The sequence below is a fragment of the Myotis brandtii genome, unplaced genomic scaffold, assembly GCF_000412655.1.
Source record: "Myotis brandtii unplaced genomic scaffold, ASM41265v1 scaffold49, whole genome shotgun sequence".
Taxonomy (NCBI): domain Eukaryota; kingdom Metazoa; phylum Chordata; class Mammalia; order Chiroptera; family Vespertilionidae; genus Myotis; species Myotis brandtii.
In genome coordinates this window covers 4,685,337-4,691,189 of record NW_005368707.1, presented here as the reverse complement: position 1 = coordinate 4,691,189, position 5,853 = coordinate 4,685,337, and the positions used below count along the sequence as shown (strand labels likewise).

The 5,853-nt window shown below is 42.4% G+C and overlaps 1 pseudogene; it reads left to right on the top strand.

Annotated features, from left to right (window-relative positions):
* LOC102242596 overlaps positions 1-5,853 on the top strand; it is a 52,782-nt pseudogene that overhangs the window by 8,176 nt on the left and 38,753 nt on the right.

The following is a 5,853-nucleotide window of genomic DNA, read 5'->3' as shown; positions in this document are numbered from 1 at the left end:
CCCAGTGCACGAATTTGTGCACCTTGAAAGGAACTGTGGGCTGTGAGGCTGCGGTAGGCACAGGGGTGGGTCTCGGCCCATCCTCCATGCCCCCACCCGGCCCCTCCTGCTGCGGCCCCCGGTCCTCTGTCTGCCGGCAGCCCCACTCCCATCGCCGCTGCTCCCAGACACTGATGGCACCAGCCCCACTTGCACCCACTGACGGTGCAGAGCAATTGGGGCTGATGCCAGTAGCGGGTGTGAGCGGGGCTGGCGCTGTCAGAGGGTGCAAGCAGTGGCTGCTGCCCTGATCACCCCTCAGGAGCAGGGGGAGGTGGAGAAGTCCTCAGGGGCGATCAGGGCTGGCAGCCACCGCTTGCACCCACTGATGGTATCAAGCAATTGGGGAGCAATTGGGGCCAGTGCCAAGTGCCAGCAGTGGGTGCAAGTGGCGGCTCTGGCGCCAGCAGTGGGTGTGAGCGGGGCTGGTGCCGTCAGCAGGTGCAAACACCGGGCGGGACCATGGCACGCTGGAGCAAAGAATTTTCATTAACCACCAGAGGCTCACTCTGATGACAGTGACCGGCACCCCGCTTTGGTCTGGCATCCCCACTTACCTGCTCTACCATCCTGCCGTGGCCTACGCCCATCAGGTTCCATGCTCTGCTCCCTGCTGCTGATGCCCGCCATATTCCGTGTGCGCCCTCTGGTGGTTTCTGGTCAGCGCACATCATAGCGACTGTTTGTTCGGTTGTTCCGCCATTCAGTCTATTTGCATACTAGGGTTTTATACACACACACACACACACACACACACACACACACACACTGTGGAAAGGGGGAGGTTCCCATAACTGCTGAGGGGGCCCTGCTTTGGAGAGTAGGGAAAGGCCCAGGGTGTGGGGCAGGGTGCTTCTCCTTCACTCTGGGGATTCCCATGAACTCACTCAGCTGTGCAAACTGCTGCCCCTGTCTCCCTGTACCTCACCCCATTGGGGGCTGCTCAAGGGTTCGTGGGCATGATTGGTAGGAGGGTTTTTTTGTTTGTTTTTTATTAAATTGTATCCAGGGCGCTGGAAGGACACCAAACTGTTCTTGTTACCTTCCCTCCACCTTCTCCCACTTTCTCAGTACCCTCCTGCCTGCTCCTGTCCAGCCAGGTCCCCGACCCACCCATCCACCCCTTTTTTCTGGCTCCCTGCTCCTCCTCTACTTTGTTTCCTTTTGGTTTCTTCTTCTGTTTTGAGTGTCTTTGCAGATTTCTGTAGCTGGAAGATCTCCATTCTGCTCCCAGCAGCTCCAGTGTAAATTCCTCTTCCCCCTGGGGAAATCACTACCTTGTTTTGGGGAAATTGTTTTCTTGTTTTGTTTCTTTTGCTTTTTCTCCCTTTTATTTGGAGGGGATGGGAGGAAGTGGGCACAGGGAGGTGAAAGGTCGATTTTGCTTTTTTTTTTTTTTTTTTAAGCTCATTTCCATGGGGTGGGAGTTTATTTTTTAATATGTGTCATGAATAAAGTTGTTTTTGAAAAAAAGAAAACAAAAACAAAAACATTTGGCATATAGTAGGACCTAGATATGTGTTAGATCCTCAGCCTACAGGGACTGTTTTGGCAACTTACCATTGAATCTCCAATGCTTAGCACAGTGCCTGGCAAACAATAGGCATTCAACCTACACTTATGGAATGGAGGAGTGAATGAATCAATCTTTACAGCCATCACCACAGGTCAGAACCTTAACATTTATTTTAGGTTGTGGCAGCAGCCTCTTTGACTCCAAGTTTGCTTCTTTCTAATTCAGCAATTTTTAACCTTTTTCATCTCATGGCACACATAAACTAGTTACTAAAATTCTGTGGCACATAAAAATGTATATTCTATTTTTGGTTGATCTGATTAAAAATAGGTATGATTTTGATCCATTCACATCAAATGGCTATTGTTGTGTTGGCTGCTTTCATTTTTTTATTTGACAATCTAAGGGAAAGAGGTCAGTGCCCCTGACTAAATAGTCAGGTATTGCATGTTTTAAACATTCTTGTGGCACATTGTGTGCCACCACACACTGGTTGAAAATTGCTGCCTTAACCTAGTCTACAAACACCACCAGAGTTTTCTAAAACACACTTCTGGTCATGTCATTTTTTGACAAATTCTCCCCATCCGCACTCCAGATAAAAGCCAATCTTCTTAGCATGGCCTAGAAGGCCCTTCATCCATGGCCTATGTTTACTTCTCTTCTCAGAAAAATCCATTAAGAGTTTGGCCCTCCTTTAACACATGATAATCCGTCTTCCTCAAGGTATATTGATTTGAAATTTAATGCTGCTGCCTGTAACACACACCTAATTACATTGGCTTAAATGAATTGTTTCTCACATCATGAAAAATCTGGAAGTGGGCAGTATAGAACTTGCTGAGCTGTCAGGCTTTAATAGAGCCAGGTTTTTCTAGACTGCCACTCACTGCTGGAACTGCGACCATCTACATCAAGCATGTCAAACTCACGTCCTGTGGGCCGCATGAGGCCCACAATGAATATTTTTGTGGCCCAGCCAATATAATGGTATGTAAGAAATGTTTTAATTAAAATTCCATAATTTAATTTTTACAATATCCTGTTATATATAATTATTAATAATGAACTACAACTTTTGCTAATGACTGATTACTATAATCGTGTTGCATTCATTTCCCTTATGTGCCTTACGTGCAGGCGCACCATTTCTCTCCACTAATACTAGCAGCGAATATTTTAGCAGCTGATTGCCGCGTCATTAGTCTTGTGCTGACGTGTTTGGTGTGCGCAACAGGAAATACTTTGCTTTCAGAGAACAAGAAAAATAGGTTTATTTGCGTTACGCTTATTAATTTGTGCAGTTATTCAGTGTCTGATAAGTTAACGTTCAAGAAAAAGTATTAATTTTTATTAAAATGTTCTATTATTTTATGTTAACGATTACTCATTTATTTCAGCCCTTTGTATTCAGCATGTCTCTATTGAAATAAACCTACGTTTCTATGAAAATTGAAGCTTTTGTTTTTTTGCGGCCCACATAAATTTAACCTTGTTTATTTGGCCCATTTTAGCCTTTGAGTTTGACATGCTTGCTCTACATCCACAGTGTAGCTATTAGGGCTAAGAACTGGGACCACCCCTGTTAACTGTTTGTTAAAAAACAGGGAAATTGAGAACCAACACTGAGTGTGGAGGTGCCTAACTAAGCCTGGCTTAGCTGTTGGTTCTAGAAAACTTTGCCCAGGAGGACACTTGAACCAGTAAGTAACTTCACTGCTGCTTCAGGAAATCTCTTCACACAGTGTAGCTGAAGCACCTGTCTGCTTACTCGAGCAAATGGCTCCCTTAAAACAATAGCTTCTTTATCAAGAATCACAGCTAATACCCCGCCAAGGTGGCGTTCTCCCTCCTGCATGAGTTCTAGTGAACTGAGCATTTGTTCATTAAAGGTCATCTGGTGCAATTTGGGAGTTTCAATGCTATCCTTAGCTGTGGCTTCTGTCCTCTACTTGGAGGTCACATATCTTTATTCCAGGCTTAATGAAATGGGGAAGGATGAAGGGCAAAAAGTCCACGCCAACTAAACCTGACCTTTTTAAACAATTCATACTGTTGAAAAATGAGGACTCTAACACCACTCCGCTGTTAGGCAAACCAAAGTAGCTTACTTCCCTGTTCCATACTATAATACTCAGAGTGGGATGAGACCTCTTAAATCAGGACTCTAAATCCTTATCTTGATATTCTTCCAGTGCCTACCATCCACATTCAGAAAAGATTGTTGAATGACAGAACATGTGGATAGAGTGAAATACTTTCAATGTTGAGATGTTCCAATTGTAATTATCAAAAATAACTACTGATTCCCCAATATTTGCAGCACTATAAAAACATACATCCTACTAGTAAGCTATCTCTACCTGGGATGGCCTCAGCACATTTGTAAGGACTAGGACAAGTGAGAGAACTAGCTCCATGGGAAGAACTTTGACTTCTTGGGTCTTCATGCACAAAAAGAAACCTTTCCCAATTTCAAATCTAACATGCTGCCTTAGCCAGTTTGGCACAGTGGATAGAGCATCAGCCTGCGGACTGAAGGGTCCCAGTTCTATTCCAGTCAAGGGCACATGCCCGGGTTGTTGGCTTGATTCCCAGTAGGGGGCATGCAGGAAGCAACAAATCAATGATTCTCTCTCATCATTGATATTTTTCTCTCTCTCTCCCTCTTCCTTCCTCTCTGAAATCCTATCTAATAAAGAAGGAATATGCAAATTGACCATCACTTCACAACAAAGCTGGTGGCGCCCACAGCCAATAGGGAGGGAATATGCGGGGGAGCCGGGGGGGGGGGTGTGGAGGGAGCTACAGGAGGATGGCAGGGCCAGAGCAAAGGCGGAAGGTGGCTCTGGCCTGGAGCAAAGGCCTGGGTCCCAGGTGCCAGAGGGAAGTCGGTGCCGGCAGCCAGGGGAAGGAAGGCCTATTCTTTCACGAATCTTCATGCATTGGGCCTCTAGTAAATAATAAAAATATATTTAAAAAAAAATCTAACGTGCTTAAAGCAGAAGTTTACACATTGTACAATGAAGCTCTCACTGCCTCCTATCAACAAGCCTCTCCACCACACTCCTACCAGAGAGCAGTTAATCCTTCAGTTTTATCCTTTCAGGTAATTTTCAATGCATTTAGAAAGATATGTATACATACAAACAAACCTAAAATATTATTAACGTTTCATATATATATATATATATATATATATCATATCACATCAAATTTTCCACAAATTTTTTTCTTTTTATTATTCTTAGAGCACTTTCCATGTTAGCAACTATAGTTCAAATAATTCTTTTTAATCACTGCAAAGCTTCTATTCCATGAATGCACTCTAACCTGGACTCAATCAGCTACCTGAGCAGTTTCTTCTCCCCTCCTTTTTTCTTCCTTTCCTTCATTCCCTTTTCCTATACAAATAATCCTATAATAAACTTCTCTGTATCTACGATTAGTTTCCAGTAATTTTTTTCAATGTTTGTCAATGTGATGGGTGAAATGTAGTATCTTCCTGTTTCTCTTATTTGTACTAGTATTCCTTAATATTAATGAGGTAGAGCATACTTTAGTCTATTGGCCATTGATATTTCTTTTGTGAATTGCTTAGATAGATCTGTGCTGTCCAATATGACAGTCATTAGCCAAATGTGGCTATGAGACCCTTGAAATGTGGGTACCCTGAATTGAGATAATGTTAGCATAAAACAAGCGATTTCAAAGACAGTCTAAGAAAAAGGAGTAAGACATCTCATTAATATTGTCATATTGATTACATGTTCAAATAATAATATTATAAATATGCTGTTTTAAATAATTTTAATATGGCTACTGAAATTTTTAAAATTATGTAGCTAGCTCACATGATGTTTCTGTTGGACAGAGATGGCTTAGATGCTTCTTTTAGTAGGGTTATCTTTTTCTTATTGATTTATAGGAACTCTTGATATATTGTTAGTTCATATCCTTTGACTAATACATTTGTAGCAAATATTTCTTCTCAGTCTGGAACTTATTTTTTAACTTGAATTCTGGAGTTTTTTTTTCTGTACAAAAATTGTAAGTTTTTAAGAATCTGTCCATTGCTTCCTCTATCCCTTCTGGGTTTTATGTCTTGCTAAGGAAGTCTTTCACCATGCCAAGATTACAAAAATAACTTCCTGTGCTTCTCTAAAGTCATATATTTCATTAATGTTTACCTCTTTAAGGCACCTGGAATTATTCTTTTTTGTCTGATGTGACATGGGAATTTTTAAAACTTTTTATTAAATCAGAAGATAGTTAAATTGTACCACTCCCCCCCCCCC